Genomic DNA, 20,792 nt, shown 5'->3' with positions numbered 1-20,792 from the left:
TTTATAATATAATGATGCTGTGAATATTAGATACTCTAATTTTATATCTCGTTTATGATGCAAACCCCTTAAAATTAGCTTCAAAATTAGGTCTTTAAAAGTCACATGGTGTGTGAGTATATAAGAGGCGTACTTCTGTGAGGTTGATTTGATAGAGAGGTATGAAAGGATCATGAGAAATAGAAGGATAAGGTTATGAAAATGGAAAAATAAAGCAAATAAGTCTCTAGAAAAATTCTAAGCAAATGAGTACATATGAGAGAGAAGTCTGTGGAGACTTCTTGAAAGAGGCATATAGGTGGCATCAGAAGCCTTCATTATGACAACAGAAAAGGATATGCATAGAGAAAGTGAGACATGGTGATTGAGTCAGTATATACAAAAGGTATTTGAAAAGAAGAAAACCTTGAATTTGGCAGAGAGCAGGCAAGGAAAAGGATGGAGTTATATAGTATACAGGAAAAAGAGGGCGGCTAAAAAGCAACCAAGGGCAGGGAAGAGTTGGAAGGGGAATTTTATTAGAATTTGGCACTGGCTCAGCTGTGTAGGGGGTTAGTCTTTTAAGGCTTTTTCTTTTATGTTAAGCTTGTACCCTTGTTATGTAGTTCAAAGCTGTGTATGCCAATGGGTAAACTGTTTAAACTGGGAAGTGAGCTAAATGTTATGAAAAGTGTGTGGGAGTTTGTTTGTTTGTGGAAGCTCTGACTTGCCCCCAAGTCCTTGTGTTGTTTTTAATCAAACTACAGCTAATGCCAGAGAATTTATCCCTACGTTAAGACCGAAGGTTTGTTATTTATGGAATTACAAATTAAAATTTGTAATTTTTTGAGCTGCTGAAGAGATTTTTTTTACCAATTACTAAAATACAGTATTCTTTACTATACTCTGTTTTTTTACATCTGTCCATCCGACTGTGGTGTTTTTGCATGGTAACACTGTGTCCCGGGCTTTAGATAGTTACACTGTGTAAGTTTTAGGTAACTGAAAGGATATCTGGGTGTACATTTGCAACTGAAAAGTGTTTTAATAATTTACTGTATGCTAATTACACCGTAAATATTTGAAATAGGAAATTATTTTAAGCCCGGGACGCAGTGTTACCACGCGCAAACACCACAGGCGGATGGACAGATGGAAAAAAACAGAGTATAGTTATCAAAATGTATGATGGGTAAAAATTTAGTTTTATTTCAAAATCCAAGAAAAAATTACAAATAAAGACGTTCTACAGAGAATTGGAATATTTATGTATTTTTTAGCTTATTACATATTAATTCTGGTCTTTAGATTTGTTTTATGAATTTTTACAGTCTTAATTAATTATTGCAGTATTGAAGAAATCAGAGCCTTGCGGGAGGCTCATGCCCAGTTCCAGGCATCTCTTTCATCTGCGCAAGCTGACTTTGAGGCTTTGGCTGCCCTTGACCAACAGATTAAAAGCTACAATGTAGGCCCCAACCCATACACTTGGTTCACAATGGAGGCATTGGAAGATACTTGGCGTAATCTGCAGAAGATCATAAAGGTTTGAGCATAATGTCTGTTTACTGCAGTGTAAAACTAATATAGCACCATTGAAATTTAGCAGTTATTGATGTCACTGATTCATTCTTATTGTTTAAATTATATCCTGTATTGTTTCAGCTTACTTTTTGTCTAGATTATTAATATATAAACTATTAATTATGCAAATTAGATATTGAAGGTTTTAACCAAGATTATTAACCCTTAATAGACGGATATCCCTGGGAGCAGTAATAGTAGGTTTGGGGTGGTGGACGGATTGATCCTGGAGATAAACAATGTTAAGTGCCATTGATTTGGAAAGAATCCGGTGAGAAAGCAGTGCCAATACTTCTATAGGCCATAAATTCATTAATGGCAACTTTTACACTGGCTAAAACCATGAATGGGGTGTCTTCAAGGGGGAATGAATTAGACAAATGTGTAAAATAAAAATAAAAAGTTACTCAATCTTTGTTTTTGGTAAATTTACATAAATATTTTTCAACAAATATGCTAAGAATTTGTTACTAATTTTATTTCTTATCTGTTTTGATATTGTGTGAGAAGCAATTATAACTTAACAAAATAAAATAAAAATATTTATTACAAAAAACATATAAGTTAGTAAAATTTACAATTGTCTTGTAAAAGAGGTCTCACAAGGGGTCGTAAATAGTCATTTTCAACTTCTCGTGGAAAGTAGGGGAAATATTTTAGATTTTTTTTTTACCATGTACATTTGCATAGTACCTTCCTCTTTCCATTGATGTGCGTTTTTTCGTAAATTGGCCGACCTCAAAGTGTACCCGGCCTGAGGAGCTGCATATTGATATATTGACCCGTCCACTAAGGCAGTCATCGGTTATCGGGTGGACTCTGTTAATGGCGATCCGGTTTTATGGCACTTGTCTAGTGCCATAAAATTGGCGATTCATGGCGCCATAACAGGCCGAGTTTCAGTTTTCAGCGCCATAAGGTGCCGATAATAGAGTTATGGCACCATAACATACCTAACAGAGGCTCCATTAACTGTTATCGGCACCATTAACCAAAACTCTGAACCATAAATCGCCAAGTTTCAGTTAATGGCGGTTTTCGCTTATCAGCACCCTGCCGATAACCGGGGACTGCCTGTACAAGTATATGTATACTGTATTGATTATGCTAATTAGGTGATGAAATTTGATGTACTAACTGTCGTTTTTTTTTTTTTTTTTTAAATATATAATGTCTGTCTGTGCATGGAAGTAATTTTATCTCCTCCTTGTAAATAAGTTCTTCACTTGGTTTTTGTTGCATTTTTTCAGGAAAGAGACCAGGAGTTGGCAAAAGAAGCACAAAGGCAAGAAGAAAATGATAAGCTAAGGAAAGAATTTGCCAAGTATGCTAATGCTTTCCACCAACTCCTCACAGACACCAGGTATGGTAGAACCTAGTTGTCTTGGTTGCTTCACATGAGGTTTTTCTGTTCAACTTTGTAAGCTTATGTTGCTTTGTTCTAGCTATTGCAGTTGGAAAGAATTTATAATGAGTGTATATTTTTATATTATTGGGGGATTGTATTCTTACTTTATGGTATTTGCAAATTTTGTTTAATAGTTATGAGTGAATTGATTTTTTTTATCACGAAAGTTTTTATTTAGTCTTCTTGGAAGAAATTTTAATGATTAGAAATAATTTGTCTTCAAGGAAAGACTTCTCTATTTTGAATTGGTGATGCATTGTAACTGTATTTTTAAATGATAGATATATTTGTAGAACACTTTTGGACTGACTAAAATTATTTTGCAGAAAATGTGATGTACCTTGTAAAGAAGTATGGCTGAAGAGAACCTTATGTTAGAATTTAGTATAATTGCAGAATAAGAATTTTTTCTAGAGTAAATTTGAAAGACAGTAATTTTTATGTAGTCTTCAAGAATTTTATTCTATTTCTGATTTATGGAAGCAGTGTTTCAGGTGGTGGGAAAGCTGTGGGTATAACAAAGCTTTGATTAACCAAATTACAGTACTTGTTGATTGTTTGGGTTTATTCCGAATTAGGTATCGGGTTGATAATGGGGAAAAACTATTATAAAGTTATGCATTATGCATGCGTGCACTATTTTTTCTTCATGGTATTGGAACTTGAATTTCATTGTTGGCAATGATTGTTTTACCGTGGTATATTTGGAAATAAATCTTTTAAGGAATGTATTTTCATTCTATTTATAGTATACAATCATTCATGCACAAATTTTAAACATTTTAGCAATATATTATGCGTATATGCTCATTTTTCAAGTGCATTATGAGTGTATGTTTGGAGTCTTTTATGGCTTATTATATTTCACATCTTCCTCCTTATGTATAAGTAAATATTGTTTGCTGTAAAAGTTGACAGCTCTGCTCGGAGTTGAAAGATGCAGAAACCCCATTTTCAGTGTAAATTTATAATAATTTGTATTTGTTCATGTTAAGATTTTAGCTCATTGCTGCTCCTTAGGTTCTAGTAATTTGGTAATATCTGTGGTCTCTTAACATACCTGGAATTTAGAACATAAATCAGGGCTAGATAAACTTGAATCAAACTATTTTTGTATTTATAGCTTTCAGTGAGTTCTAAAGGATTATAAGTTCAGGTTGTGTACACATTTATATGCTTTATTTTTTTAAGCATTGTTGAAGTGCTGTGAGATTTACAGTGTTGAAGAAATATTCCATATTCTTTTGGGGGCTTTTTGTTTGTTGATGTAGAACTATGATTCATGACTTTAAGACTTCAAGTATTTTTTGTGGTAAGTGGGGAACTGTTAATTATTGTGTTACTGTGTTACCGATTCTTATACCTCAAACTTGGGAGTAAAATGAAAGCAAGACAACAGTATCTAATGTTAAAATTGTGGACTAATTGTAATTTCATTGGTGATAGCATGATCCTGAAAGGTTCCATTTTTAGATCCTAGCATTGATGACAATGGGAGTAGCGTTGTGTGGAGGGGGCTGTCGCTGATCTCTCTTCCTTTTGTACAGGTTCCATCTGCTGGGTTTCTCCCTTATCGGCTATGATGAGAGGTCAATATAATGCTCTCTTGCATGGGCTTGGCCATGGCTTTTTATACTTAATTGTTCTTTACATATCTTTTTTTTGGTATTTTTACCTAAGCACTTCCCTGACCAGACGAATGAAAATAATAGCACCCCATCGTTAAGAGCCAATTAGGCTAATGGCAGAACTATATATGCTACTTTTAATGCCATTTTTGTTTAAACTCTACTATAAAGAATATAGCAGAGTATGTAAAGTGCCATTTTAATCATTTGTTAAAGGTTTCTTCAGTGATTTATGTGAAATTTTCTTAAGAATATGTATGTAAAAGGGAAAGGGTAAAAATATCAAGTAAAGTGTAATGGAAGTGAACTTTACCAGGCTTTGTAGTTACTAACACTATAATTTGCTTAATTCAGCTGTTCATTATTTTTTTTACTTATGGATGTGAATATGGTATTGGATATGGGAAGAGCACTATTTATACAGCTTAAATATTTTTGAATTGTGCTTGAATTATTGCTGTCTTATAAAAACTTTCATTCACTGTTGAGATGTTTCAAAAATATCAATGGAATATCTTGCAATAACGTGGTTATTGAATTCAGTAGAGACCAGATATATTTATGACATATATTATTTAAGAAGAAACCGTAAATTCTTTCAGTCGAGATGTATATTTTAATTTCTTGTGTGGTTCTCAAAGATTAAAAATCAGTAAAGTGATTGTTATTGCAGACTCTCTCTAATATAGTCAAGGTGCCAGAATTAATTGGTAGTTCTATTTTTTTGTGACACATCTCTCTACTAGTATTATCCACCACTGCTGATTACTAATTTAATAACCTGTGAGGCCTAGTTTTTACTACACTGATCAGTGTACACAAGTGTACACAATAACACCAATTAGCTCTACTACATATTAATATGCACATTGCTAAGTAAGCATCCTGTGAACTGATGGTGAAGTTGCATGCTGAGGAACTTTTTTCACAATTTTTTTTTTATTTTGCCTCCAGTAATGCATACATTGAGGTATATTTGGATGCACAGAAATGAAATTAATTTATTCCAGCTTTGGCCTTATGAGCTTGTGCAAATGTTGTTGTTAGAGAACAGAATGCTGTCCCCCTTCCTTTAGTGTCAGATACAATGTTTACAACTGTTATTTTATGTTGTATGTTTCATTATAAGGTACTGACAGAAAATATGGAGAATGTTACTTCCTTTGTGAGTGAGGTCTGTGTTCCCAAGTCAACCAAATTTAATGCTCAAATTTTATTGATCAGTATTTCAACACATAAGAGGATCACTTTTCCAGGAATATAGTGCAGTATATTGATGCCATTGAGCTTGGTGTGCTGTTATAACAATCATGTAACCCTGCATATCTGATGATAATAGCTGTTCCATTGCAGATACTAAGACTAATAGGATTAATGATGCTACTTCATCCACCCTCTCCCAGTTGTTTTTTCTCGTATGTGAAATTTCAGACAGCATATTTTTCTTTAATCACTAAATTCATGGTGGCAGTTATATATTGTATAATGTCATATTTATTGTGATTTATAAGAAGTTGAGAATTAGTTTTTCTATAAATAGTTGACTGAAAATTTGTTGGTGGTCACATTGTGAGGTTTTCATCTGAATAGCCTTGTAGCACCTTGTCAGCATTGTAAGTCTGCATTTTCAAGCTCTTTCATCCTAGTCCAGTAGCAATGTGTCAGACATAAAAAAGGTAATTTTCTAAGTTAATTTTTTCTGAACTTTTGTTAAAATATTGTTTAAAAGAAATTGTAATCAAAACGTTACAACATTACATTCATATTTTTAATGGTGAAGTGTTTGACTTGGGAGTTTGTCAGTTTCATAATTTCAAAAAGAAATATTAGCATTTTGTACCCAGGATTTTAGAAGCAACTGTCATCCTTTAAAAGCAAAGTTCTTTGGCCTTTATGCTGGGAAAAAAATTGTAAAGCTTTATAAACATATTACTTTTTACAGTCTGCATTTTTCAGCACTGACTTTCTAAAAGATGCATTCATTAACTTCACAGCTGTGACCAACCATGTATGCAAGAGTCATCTTGATGGAAATACTGTTATGTCCAAATTTTTAAATAAGGCTAAGAGCATCCTCTAGTGTTGGTTATGATTAGAGAAGTGCTAGATATATTTTTAATTATTAGTTTTTTTACTCATGCTGTTTGTATGATCAAAATGTTCACTGGTTTACATTATTTTTATGATATTTATTGGTTTTGGACTGATCCAGGTCATCAATGATGGAAGGATCCGGAACATTAGAACAGCAGCTTGATGCAACACGTCAAAAGGCAGCTGAGGTACGAGCACGTCGCGTGGACCTTAAAAAAATTGAAGACCTTGGACAGATACTGGAAGAACACCTTATTCTTGATAATAGATATACTGAGCACAGGTAATCATCTATTTTATACATTAATGACTCAAATTCTTTCAACTTTCGAAAGTTGGTTATTTAACTGATTATCAAGGGGTAGGTTGGGTCTTGACGTAACTATGGTTTGGTTGTAAGATTCTCTAAGAAAGCCAGAAGTCTTGTTTATTCAAATCATCATGTGAAATAGCGTAACAGACTTTATAGTGTATTTGTATAATGCACAAAACATGCACACACACCATTATATATACAAGATATGTTGCTTGTGTAGGGTAAGGGGCCCAATGGAGATGCATTTTGCCTGGATTTTTTCTTTCATCGCTTATAGCTCCTTTGATTTTCCTGATTTTTTCAAGTTCTATATCTTGATACATTCATAAATGATTGTACGTATTTTCATGTTTCAATATTGATAAGGTCATTGATCTAATGAAAAAATGTGAATATGTACTTCAGTACATTACTTGATAGAAATAGGTACTATATGTTTGATTTTTTTTTTACAAACTTAAATTCTACTTTGCACAATGTAAAGGCCTAAATTTAGAGGCAAATATTTATGTAGAATAACTAATTATACTACGCAATCATTTATCCAAAACTCTAAAAGCTGAAAAGCTCTAAAAACCAGACATTTTTTGTGGAGAGAAGAGCTTAAATTCATTTAGCTATGTGCTGCTACTCAAATTATTTATCTTACGAAATCCCAAGAAGTGACCTTAGAAAATCCCAAGATAATAAAATAATTGTACATCTGCCAAAGCTTTAAGTCCTAAATAATCTTTGCACACTGTGTTGATTCATAATGTGTAGTTCAGGTAATACATCTTTACTATTAAAAACTATGTACTGTATTTAAAACACAAGCACTTACAACCTTGTAAGCTTCACATGCAAAACGATCCTTCTCATACGGAATACTGATACTGATACAGCTAAAGCCTGATTGGCTGGCTGGTTACCATAGAGCTGTTAGCCAATGACAGCCCTCTTCTGATCAATTCACATACGTATAGACATTTCACGTATACGGCACTAAGTTTGAGAAGTGCCATGATCGTGATTATTTGACTGCTAATGACAAAAATTACTCGGTAATTTGCCTTATATAATTATTTCTTCTTGAAAACTAGAATTTAACAATAATTTTAACTTGATTATAGTGGTATGAAAAATCCCACAGTCTGTCATAGTGATGCGTTATCACTTGTGCTATTTTGACTACTTCCTGAAAATTTTAGTTTTGATTTCTTTTTGAGTAATCAATTATTTGTAAATGATTACTCATTACATTTTTCTCTTCTTAATCAGTAATTAGAGAATAAAACCACATAGTTGTAAAATATTAGAGTTGGATTTACTGCATTTTAACAAACTGTGATAGAATATATTTACCTTCAGTTTACCATTGTTTCACACACTACCTTACATCAAGCATTATGCATCAGGTTGATTTAGTCTGCATGTTTGCTTTGAATATTGCTAAAACTACAGTTTGATATAAATTTTTTATCTTTTATTTTAGATGATACAAGTATATGTTATCTTAAAATGCATACATGTCTAAATATATGAAATACTAATGTTATTCACATATTTTACACATGTTTTTATGCCCAGATACCAGAAATTGCTATAAAGATTATAATCGGTTATTATTTTTCATGAAAGTAATCGGTAACCAGGATTACTAAAAAATCAGTGAAATATTTACTGTTAATGTATACAACTACAAACTGATGACGACAGTGACAGTAAAGAACAAAATTGATATGATGAAATGTATTTTATTTATAGTTTTACTTATCGTTAAAATTCATAAGTTGAATTACAATTATTTTAATTGTGCATATTTTTGCATTTTGCAGAATGTTGAGTTAATGGCTGTTTTTGTTAAAAATAGTAATGTTAGTGAAAATGTGGTCTTAATTGTCCCATAATTTTGTTATTGATGACCTTAATTAGTATCTCACATTCATTTATAAGTGTATTAATATAAATTATAAAAAGGCATAATGAATAAATACTATAATGAAAAACACATAAAATATGTTTTTGCTGCAGTTCCAAAATCAAAAAAATTCCAAAAACCAAAACACATCTAGTCCCAAAGATTTTGGATAAAGGATTGTGTACGGGAATTACTGATTTAGGACAGACAGTATAGTATTCCAGATTTAAATGAATGAACATATAAAATTGATAGAAGATAAGTTAGAAAGGAATTATTTAAGATTCTTATAATTATATGAAAGTACACAAAGAGTACATAGTGTGTTATCTGAGACATGCTTGACCAATTAGGCATGTCTCGCCGTTTATTTTTTAACTGTGTAGTAGTTTAGTAGCAATATTATCTACAGGTAAAATGAACTGTACATAAGTCAAGAGACTCATTTTTTTTGGTGTATGCAGATTTGTACATTATGCTTGATTTGTGTGGTGTTCATTATGTATAATTTTTTCTTGTCTTCCTCCTTTTTGGTTCTTGCAGTTTCAACTTTGGCATATTTATGTAATGTACATTATGATTTTTAGTCACTAATGGTTAAAATCTTATTTCAGTACCGTGGGGTTAGCCCAGCAGTGGGATCAGTTGGATCAGTTGGGAATGCGTATGCAGCACAACTTAGAACAGCAGATTCAGGCGCGTAACCAATCAGGTGTGTCTGAGGATGCCCTGAAGGAATTCAGCATGATGTTCAAGGTATGTTTTTTGTAGTCTCTACAAATTAAAATGTCATTTTGATGAATGTTCAAAGAAAGTGTACATTATTTGGGATATTTAATTTATTGCTGAAGATAATTATATCTTCATGCCAGTAGGCAAGTTGGCATTCAAAATAAAGAAAAATAGTTTGGCTGACCTGAATGACTGTTTAGATCACCTGTTCCCCACATGGTGTGTCTTGAATATTTTAGCTTGTCAGAATTCTTCTTGCCATAGGCAAGAGTGATAGTTGATGATTTGCTAGTTACTGGTGGCTGTTTTTTCCCAATATTGATTTTGTTTAGTTTGCTGAGGATATCTTTGACTCGGTAATAACAAGAACATCAGGTTTTTCAGGAATGTTTCTTGCATTAACAGATTACATTTTGTAGAATTACTTACACATTTCATTCTCAAGTGTTAGTGATTTCATTCTGTGGAATTAGATATACATTGTATAATGAAATGTTAGTTATGCACACAGTTTGTGCCTATTGTGGGAGTCAGGAGTGTGATGTTGACTACGTGTTAAGTGTGCGTGTGGAGTGATTAGATGACTTATGACTCCTAATATAAAGGAAGAGGAGAGAGTCAGTATTGAGGAAGCTATTAATTAGACAGGAATAAACCTTTTACTATCCATCCAGCTCTGTCTTCTGCAACCCCCTTTGGTTCAGGAAAAGTGTATTTTAAAATTTGAAGCTGTAAGCATTTGACTGAATTGTGGTTTTGCATGTGCTCTTTTACAAGTTTGCCTTCAAGAGCAAAAGTATTTATGGCTTTGTCTATATGTAACCTGAGTTTGGGACTGTCCAACTAAGTTTTTTTCTCGGGTCAAGGCAAGGGTGTTCTGTGCCTTCCCAAACCTTCCTTTCATTTGTCTCGAGTGTTTAGGCATATGGTCTGGGTGCCAAAAAGGTAATTTTGGAAAGTGTAAATCATTGCGCTAGTTATTATGTTACCTTCAGACTGATACGGAGGTTAGCTTAGCCTTAGCTCCTAACTTAAGAGAATAACAATAATGGTATGATGAGAATTCATCTGTTTTTTATTCTAGCTCTAATGAGATAATATGGTTCAGTGCATTGTTGAACCTACTTTATTGGTATCTGTATCTGTCTCATTCTATTTCTTCCCTACCTTTTCTCTTCATAATCTATTTTTCTACCTGTATCAGCTTTAGCTTTTGTTGGCCCTTCTGCCACCTTTAATATTCTTTTTTTGGCTCCTGTTTCCCAGTTAAATGACAGTCATGTATGGTGAGTGTTACAGCAGTGCTTTTTCTATTGCCTGTTGGTGCTTCTAGTGTGCCACTACAAGAGGTTTCCTTCCTACATGTACTGGTGTTAAGTTAGTTTTCTCAGTTGTTTTCTTCACCTCCTTTCAGTGCTTTAGGGGTGGTGTTACAAGAGGGTGTGCGTTGTACATTTAGCAGGGTTTTTTTCTTTGCCACCTCTTGGCTCTTGTGAGGTGCTATAAAGGGATGGAGCTTCTCTTGTGTAGTTGAGATTTTTTTGTGTGAATGCACCTGCCACTCTAGCAGACAAGGAACTTGATTTAGAATGGTTGTCTTCGTTTTAGCTGCTTGTTTTTTGCTGTATGCCCCCATTACTCTCACTGGTTGAAGAGTGGATTTGATATAGACTAAGTTTCTGTTATCCTAGAGTTTGTTTGGCTTTTGTTTTTGTTTGTATGGTGTTTTTATGTTACATGGGACTTGTGGTTATTCAGCAACAGGACCAATAGCTCTATGTGACTTCTGAACCATGTCGAGAGTGAACTTCTGTCAGCAGAAATACACATCTCTGACCCCTCAATGGAAGGCCCGAGAATTGAACTCATGGCTACCGAGGTGGCAGGCCAAGACCAAACCGACCACGCCATTGAGGTACTTGGGGCTTGTGTAGTTTGTTAAAGTCTTAGGCTTTCCCCTTAGGTTAGAGCATGATTCGAGGGATTTCTCATGTTATGGTACTTAAGGCATTGTTCAAGAACGCTGGTATTTATAAGGTGCAAAGGGCAGCCTTATATGATACTGGCACCTTGCCAATGCCTAAAAACTGCGAGTCCTTGATACCAGCAAGGTTGTAGTGGGAAATTTGTCTTGAGTTGCTTTTCTGTGTGGGGGAAGTTTTGTGGTTTGCATACCCGTTTGCGGTGCCTGAAAGAAGTAATTTGTAGAGGAGTCTTCAGATTATTTATTTATTTTTTTTTTTATTACTTCCTTGATTACCATCTCCAATTTTTCCAGTCATCACATGCTTTACTTTAGGAGAAAAAGCAATTGTGCTCGTAACTTGAAGATCACTTTTCAGAAGTTGGCAGCTTTTGTATTGCGTCTTTGAAAGCCCCCTTGCTCTGTCTCTTTAAGCAGGTAGGGATTACGTTTCAGAGCAAAAGAACCATGGTTTCTTGAAGCAGTCCTGGCCCCAAAGAGGCCTCCTGATAGGTTTTCTATGACTCATCTGGTTTTTCTCTAATTTCTTTTTCAAATCCTTGTCATGGTTTCTTTTTAGGATTCAGTAACAGCAAGACTCCTCTCATCCTTTTAACTCAGACTTTATCTCTTAGTGAAAATGATTATATAGTTTAGAAGCCTATTCAGGCTTCTTCTATGATCACCTCTTTCTTGTAAGGAAGATTTTGGTAGTTGGAGGGCAGTGTTGGATGTCTCCAAACCCTCAAGTTAATTCAGCTTCTACCTTTTTTGGAAGTCATCATGCATGGTTCTGATGGTTTTTTCAGTAAATGAATAGATGTTTCTGTGGTCTTGCAGGGAACTTTTATCAATGTCTCATTAAGCCCTCCCTCTCACTGATGAACTCTTATAGAGAATGGATGTTATTTTGGTTCCACTCAATTTGAATGCCTGTCACTGTCATGGAGTATTTTTTTCATTGGGTAAAAATTATTGCTAGTCCAGGTGCATTCTTTTGTGTTTCTGGAGGTGGAGCAGTCACACAATTTCTTCTCACTTCTTTAAGATTTTCAGCTTTTACAGGAGCTCCCATTAAAGCAATGCTTTCATTTTTATGGCATTTGTTTTTAAGTCTTTTTGGACTGGCCAGTATTTAGGATAGGGCCCTCTCCTTTTACCTGAACTTGTGTGGTACAGGTAGTCTCAGTTGAAGTCTACTTCATTTACAGTGTAGGTAAGTTTTGAGAGATGCTAGAATGGTTGGCAAGACCATTTGAAGCTGCAGTTAACTCATGGGAAGTAACCTGGAGCTCACATTCTGCTTAGAGGCCTCAGTGAAGGTCGGCAGGGCCTTCATGGAGGATCTAGAAATGCAAGGAATTCGAGTCAAGAATTTTGGCTGCAGAGCCGTGTTGAGTCTTAAGAAACAGCCTCTGTAAAATCACTTTACAGTATAAACTCTTAAATTCCAAACAATTTGCAGATTATTAGCTATAGTAATGAATGCATGTTTCTTATTCTTTCCTTGGGTTCAGAGCTAAAAATGACTAAGGCATTTTGTTGCTCATGGTTGTTTGAATACCAAACTTGACCTCATTGAGTGATTGTTTTAGATGGATATTTTTATGCTGTATAAGGGTAGTTACAGAGTACTCAGGTTAAAACCAAGTAGAAGTGATATATTAATCTTGTGTTTGAGATCGAACTCTCTATCTACAATGCATTGCCCCTTTTTTAGTTTGCTATTCAGGCAAATTAGCGCCTGACAAGCTTAATATTGATCTGCTACTTTTGCTGAAGTTAAGCATGTAGAGGTTATTGCAAACCCACCGTCCACTCCGGGTAGATTGGTCCTCCCACCTGTTTGTGGATTCCATCTGTGAAAATGTAGGTTTGTATTCCTGTCAGAACAAATACCAAGAGTGAAGAATTTGTATTTTTCCTGGGATACAAACCTGCACTTGCATAAGGTAGTTTTTACTTTCCGTGTTTCAGATTTCTCCTAATTAAGCGTACTACAAATGAGAAGATTCACAAAATTGGCAGCTAACCCATCCCTGGCCACATGTGACCCATAGGCCTACTCATTAATCATTTGTTTCAATTATGGGACTTACCCAGTAATTTTGTAGCTTAGAGTTTCACTCGCCCAGCAGTTAAATTTCAAAATTTGCGAATTGCACTAATTTTCTGTTATGTATTGGCTAGGTAACAATGACCCCCACCCACTTTAGGGGTAAGAGGGGAACCACTTGGCAGAGAGCTCTGTTTCTGTTAGCTGATGGCTACAGACTGGTTGTCAGCTGCAGTTAATTTAGGAATTCTTGACTTTTCCTTGTGTTTATCAGCATTTGATTAAGTATTAATTGTGTTGTTTTGGCCGACTCGGCGATATTACTTAGATTTAGGTTCTTTTAAGAACTAGATAGTTTTAGACTTGCTTACCGACTCCGACTTGTCTCGCTTTTTTTTTCCGACATGCCGGACTCTTAAGTGTGAAAGGTTGTAAGACTAGGTTGACCAAAGAGTCTTACGTTATTCATTCTTTGTGTACAAATTGCCGTGGCCAAGTATGTTCGCTGAATGTTAGATGTAGTAATGATTGTCATGATTGGGATGAGAGAACATGGAGGAACTTAGAATATCATTTAGGAAAATAGATAAGAGATAGAAAGAGAAAGGCTTTAGCTAGTTCAAAATCAGCTAGCCTTGGATCCACTAGTCTGCTTAGACCTGCGGGGAATTTGGGGAAAACTGATGATGGCTTTATTTACCACATCACGGAACCATTGTCTTCCTCTGTATTGTTTGCCAGTACCAGATCTTCAAGCCTGGTCAGTAGATGCTTTTCTCCTGGACTGGTCGAACAAAGATCTACATGCCTTTCCCCCCATTCAGTTTGATAAGACAGGTGTTAAACAAGTTTATGTCTCACCAGAATGTAAAGTAGGCGCCGAAAGTCTTTACACCCCAGTGCAATTTAGGCAAACGCATACACACGCGCACCTTCTTCGACCTGTAAAGGAATGCAAAAATTTAGTAAAGATATTGAAATGGTGTGTCAGTTTACCTTAGACTTTCTAGTATTTGGTAGCACCAAATTTGTTCTCTTTAGCTGCCTTCAGCCGTCGGGGAACACTTTCAATGAGGTGCTGATAGATCTCTGGTTCGATACTGTTCCAAGCAGCGATGATGGCGGCTTTGAGTTTCTCGATATTGGAGCAGTCAACCTTCTGCAAACGTTTTTTAATGATCGACCACAGATTTTCTATGGGACTAAAATCAGGGGAATTAGGGGGCCAGTCACTTAAAAGCTCCACACCACAATCCTGCAACCAATTCCTAATCAATGGCGTTGTGTGGCACCGTGCGCCGTCTTGCTGAAGAATTGAAGCACCTGTCTTCTCAAAGCTCCCCTCTAAATATTCATTTAGCACAACGTAATAAATGTGCTGGTTCACTCGTTCATTATTTTCAAATATACACAATTCCCCAACTCCCTCATAACCCATAGAACCCCATACCATCAAAGTTTTGGGAAACTTTTCACGAGGACGAATAAGTTTGTCACTGCACTGTTAAGGCGGGACTTCGCCAAACTTTCGTTGAGGTGCTTGCCGAGCAATGGAATGTGGATTCGTCAGTGAACAACACTTTTTTCCAGTTATTAACGTCCCATTTACCAAATCTATGAAAAAAAAACTTTCGTTTCTTAATATGGGCGTCAGTTAGCTTGCTCTTCTTAGGAGCCACAACACTCTTGAATCCCAACTTGCATGACAAGTACGTCTGTAAAGTACGTACTTTACACTTTCCTAAAATTTCAGGGTTTTCTTCCCTGAATTGACGAGCGCTGTGTGAAGGATTAAGCTCTGCTTCCCTTCTCAGTAGCGAAATAGATCGTTCAGACAGCAACGGGGGCCTCCCAGACTTCTTGGCGGGAAGAGGTACCTCTTTCTTCCCTGACGCCTTGTACCGCGCAACAATGTTCTGAACTGTTCGACGCTTCAAATCCATCTGCCGCACAATTTCAGCGGTATTTAACCCTAATTCAAAACACTGAATGACCCTTACACGATCATCCCTAGAAGTATAAGGACCCACCATTACGCATAAAGGCACAGGGATTGGCAACACAAGGGCAACACCACGAGACGAACAAATCCTGACAGGAGTGCCAGCAAAAAAAACCGACTTACACCACGGCTAATGAGCTACTGATCAGTTATTGTTTCCTTAATCAAGGACACAGTGGAAACAATAAAAGGTGCCAATTAGTCATTTTTTCTCTCAGGCATTTTCCGTGACTGATATGGAGGATTCTTTAAGACGCTGAAAGTCTTTGCGCAGCCTTCAGGGGTGCAAAGACTTTCAGCGCCCACTTTATTTCTTAATTCTAGTAGCACCTTTCTGGCTGTCAAAGGAATGGTTCCCTGATGTCGTTGAGCACCTAGTGGACCCCGAGGCTGCTTCCTCAAAAGAGGCAGCTGCTCAGACAACCACACTTCCAGAGGTTCCACCAAGGCCTGTCTTCTCTGGCCCTGACAGGCTTCAAACTGTCAAGAGACTCTTTAGAAAGAAAATTTGTTCTAAAGCGCCTGCAGAGGGAAACGCTAGATGCAGAAGGCAATCTTCTAATGCTTTCTATCAGAATAAGTAGAGGATCTTTAGAAAGCAGTGTAGGACCATCAGTATCTCATCTTCTCAGACCTCTGTGCCTCAAATAACAGACTTATTACATCTAAGCGCGCCTCAGTGGCGTGGTTGGTATGGTGTTGGCATCCCACCTCGGTGGTCGCGAGTCTGATTCTCAGCCATTCCATTGAGAGAGAAAGCTGTGTATTTCTGGTGATGGAAGTTCACTCTCGACGTGGTTTGGAAGTCACGTAAAGCCATTTGTCCCGTTGCTGAATGACCGCTGGTTCCATGCAATGGGAAAACACCATACAAACAAACAAAACATCCAAGCTCAGCAAGGAACTTTTCAACCTCCACCATGAAAAGTTATTGAGCCATGTTGGGGTCAGTCTTTCGTTATACAGGATTAGACTTGTCTTCCAATCCAGACATTTCAGACCTAAGTTTTTTGACACCTTCATGGGTACAGCCAATGGTACAGATTCACCTGCAGTACCTTGTAATCTTGACATAGTTTTGAATTGGTTGTCATGTCCTCACTTTGAACCTATGCATTCTATCTCCTTAAGAGACTCGACTAAAAAGACCTTTTTCTGATATCTTTGGCGACGGCAAAGAGGATCAGTGAAGGGCATCCCTTGGATAAAAGTGTAGGGTTTTCGAAGGGGAATGCTAACTGTTCATATTCCCTTGGTTTTTTGGTCAAGAATGAGTCCGCCTCTAACCCATGGCCTCGTTCTTTCTCTATTAAGAGCCTGACAGAAGCACTGGGATCAGATGAAGTGGGAACATCTGTGGAAAGTGAGATCTTAAAAATACTAAGGCAGTCTCCAGTTATTGGCAATCCGGTTTTACAGTGCTTGTCTAGCACCATAAAATGGCGATTTATGGAGCCATAAGGGCCAAGTTTCGGTTATCGGTGCCATAAGGTGCTAATAATAGTTAAGGCACCATAACATACCTAAAAAGATGTGCCGTTAACTGAAACTTGGTGCCATAAATTGCTGAGTTTCGTTTAATGGCGGTTTTGCTTATCAGCACCCTGCCAAGAACAAAACCCCACCGATAACCAGTGATTGCCTGTACTCGCACAGAACTAAGGACAATCATGGCGATTCTCTCAGTTTGTGGTGCTCTGTCAAGAACCCGTCTAGATCTTTATCCTGAATGCGCTGCCATTCTTGCTAAGAGATGGGATCAGGGAGGCTCACTCATCAGTTCAAGAAGTGTTCCCTTTGTATATAGTGAAAGCTAATGAGATTAGAGTAGTGGCCACTTCTCTGGCTTTCAAAAGAAATCTGTCCTTACATTTTGGAAATGTAAATCGGTGTTTGCATCTTAATATCTATGGTGTATGATGATTATAGTACTTTGGATCCTTTTCTTGCGGCTGGTTTGGTGTTGGGAAATGAAGTGTAGGAAGTAACCCTTCCTGAAATCTTTTTTTCTCCTTGATGTAAGGTATTTGTTTTTTTGAACTCTAGAGGTACAAAGTGCCCGAGTACCCTCCAATCCTTTGGCAGGGTGGACCCTCCAATCCTTTGGTAGGGTGGTGGTGGTATTTTATTTTAAACATGTTTTGGAAATAGGTAACAAAATTTGTTCTCTGATGTGTTATTGGTATTGAACCCTGGGCAGGGGCAATTTACCTATCCTTTGTTGGCAATCGGAAATCCATTGTTGACCATCGAAAATTTCCTTTGCCACAATGGCCCCACTAAAGTACTAGGCACTTAACAAGCTTCACTGCCATGTCTCTACATGATAAGATGAGTGACATCCAGAGGTGATATTTTCCTACATCAACTCTCTTACTAGGTAAAGAATAAAAAACGTTTTATATAATGTTGGCAAATTTTGTTCTATCCTGTTTTTCTTGTTTGTGTTAATTTTTTGAGGTAGAAATATCCATGCATCCCACCATCCCTCAACGTGGGAATCATCTATATAATTACTGGGCAAGTCCCACAATTAAAAATGACATTTTCATAATAAAATTGTTTTAATTATACTTACCCAGTAATTATATAATCGGAGCCCACCGTCCGACCCATAGCACGGTCGTTTCTTTTTTTAAAGGCATGAAACAAACTCTGCTCTTTGCCAGGTGGTGCCTCTCTTACCCCAAAAGTGGATGGGGTCATTGTTACCCAGCCAAAACAGAACAGAAAATTAGCGCAATCTGTGAATTTCAAAATTTAACTGCTGGGCAAGTGAAACTCTTAGCTATATTATTACTGGGTAAGTATAATTAAAACAGAGTCGGCAGACAGCTGCAGTGCACTATGTGCCCAGTACTATATGTGAAAGTGTAGGTTTATATTCTAGGAAAAATACAAATTACTTTTAGGTTGGTATGTTTTCTTTGCTCAGCTAATTTCCACACTGAGAGAAGAAAGGTTGATGGGTTAGTTTAGCTAGACAAGAATCTGCTGTCTTCAAGACACAGGTGAATTAGATAGTTGTGTAGATCAGCCAATCAATCTTCTGTTATGTTGAATGCTGACCCACTTGAAAAGATAATTACTTTGAAAAGAAAAATTTCATACATGTTTTTTTATTTTATATACAGCACTTCGACAAGGAGAAGTGTGGTCGATTGAACCACGCAGAGTTCAAATCCTGTCTACGAGCTTTAGGATACGATCTACCCATGGTTGAAGAGGGTCAAAGTGATCCAGAATTCGAAGCCATTTTAGATGTGGTTGATCCTAATCGTGATGGAGCAGTCTCACTCCAGGAGTACATGGCCTTCATGATATCCAAGGAGACAGAGAATGTCCATAGCTCAGAGGAGATAGAAAATGCCTTCAGGGCAATTGCGGCAGGAGATCGCCCATATGTGTTACGGGAAGAACTATACCAGGTATGTATTGTTGGTACATATTTTTTTAACAACTGTATTGTTATAACATTTGAAATGGCCAAATTTTTTGTATTGTCACAGTTGAGAATATTGCCCTGACTTTTAAAAATGTTTTGCTAGGTAAATGCTATGAGAAATTGAGTTTTATTGGTTCTTGTTAATTAATAATAATATTTCTGTTCACAGAACCTCACCAAAGAGATGGCAGACTATTGTGTTGGTCGCATGAAGCCCTATGTAGATCCAAAAACTGGTCATAATGTTCCAGGAGCTTTGGATTATATAGAATTCACACGCACTCTCTTCTCACAGTAAATAGCGTATCATTGTCACTGCAAGCTTATGCTTATACAAAGTAATTTTAATTTTGATGTTCCCTTAGTCACTGTTACCAAATCTTTTAGCACAGATTTCTAAGTACATATATACAAAAAATATATGAAATATTTATTGTTGGCAGCTTCTTCAGGTTAACAATATTTAGGGCTTTGATTGAATGCATAAGTACATAAAGTACACCAATGCAGTCTCACGGCAGTTATGTCAACTTAATGCATAACCTCTGTAGAGTCAACTTGCTTGAAACTACTGCTGAAGTCTTGCTCATAATTAAAATTCACATGTTCAGGGTACTTTTTATGAAGCTACTACAAAATGACTAGTTATAGCCTCTTCTTGCTCTTGATGTGGATGATGAGTATGTCACCTGGAACTCGAGAAATTATGACGGCTTTTGACTATGAAGTTTCTCTCATCATCTACCTCTTGAACATCCAGATGCTGAGTAGTGTTCTGAGTATACAAAACATTCCTTGTATTTTTCTTCATGTAGGCCAATTTCGCTAGTGCACTTCATGTAGGCCAATTCCTCCAGTGTACTAGTCCTGAAAAATATTGAAATTTTAGTAAACTCCAATGAGGGTACAGGGATATAACATCAAGGGTTTAAGTATGACGGCTTTTAAAGAACCCTGCTTTGTACCTTCCTTGTAGATTTTACTTCCAACACACATTTCTGTATGAGCAGTGACAGTGAGCGGTAGATGTGGAGGTCTTAATGGAGCTTAAGTATTATATGACTGATCTATTTTCATCAAATTTTGAGCCTGGTATAGTCATTGCCTGTTTAATATATTCTGAATAAAGTCTAAATTAAATGACTGCATTTATTAACCACACTAAAACTAAACATTTATTTAGTTAAGATGGCTACAGTGTAGCGATTGTTATGTTTAGAAAAATGCCTTAAAATACATAACTATTTTATAGTTTGCAAGAATTTTTCTTACAGCTACATTTATGAGGTTGCTGTCAATGGAAGTGACAACTAAAATCACTCGAGTCTCTGCCTGAGGAGGAGTGGAAAGTGTTGAGGGAGAATAAGTGAGAAGGATCTCTTGGTAATTTGAGCAAAATCTTCTCTAGTTTAATAATATGATTTAACAGGCCAAAAAATCATGCATGAATGCGAAAATAGTATGCTCTTTCATGAAGAAAACCTTCAAAGAAAATAGAGGGGTGAAAACAATGTACATTATCAGCTAACTGTAATAAAATTGTACTCAAGACTCCTAACACCTAGCTATTGCATTGGGCCTTCAAGTACTTGGAGCAGATTCATAGCAAGGCAATAGTGGTAGTTGCACTATACTGAATGAATTGGCCAAGTTTATTTTTTTCCTCCTACCCAGTCTGTTGCACC

General features: G+C 36.4%; 1 pseudogene; it reads left to right on the top strand.

Moving 5' to 3' along the window:
- The window catches only part of LOC135221268 (spectrin alpha chain-like), a 136,960-nt pseudogene extending 116,713 nt beyond the window's left edge, over positions 1 to 20,247 (top strand).
- Positions 20,248 to 20,792: the final 545 nt, after the last annotated feature.

This window comes from Macrobrachium nipponense, chromosome 2 (assembly GCF_015104395.2).
Source record: "Macrobrachium nipponense isolate FS-2020 chromosome 2, ASM1510439v2, whole genome shotgun sequence".
Lineage (NCBI taxonomy): Eukaryota > Metazoa > Arthropoda > Malacostraca > Decapoda > Palaemonidae > Macrobrachium > Macrobrachium nipponense.
The sequence above is the reverse complement of the archived record's forward strand: the minus strand, read 5'-3'. Positions and strand labels throughout refer to the sequence as shown.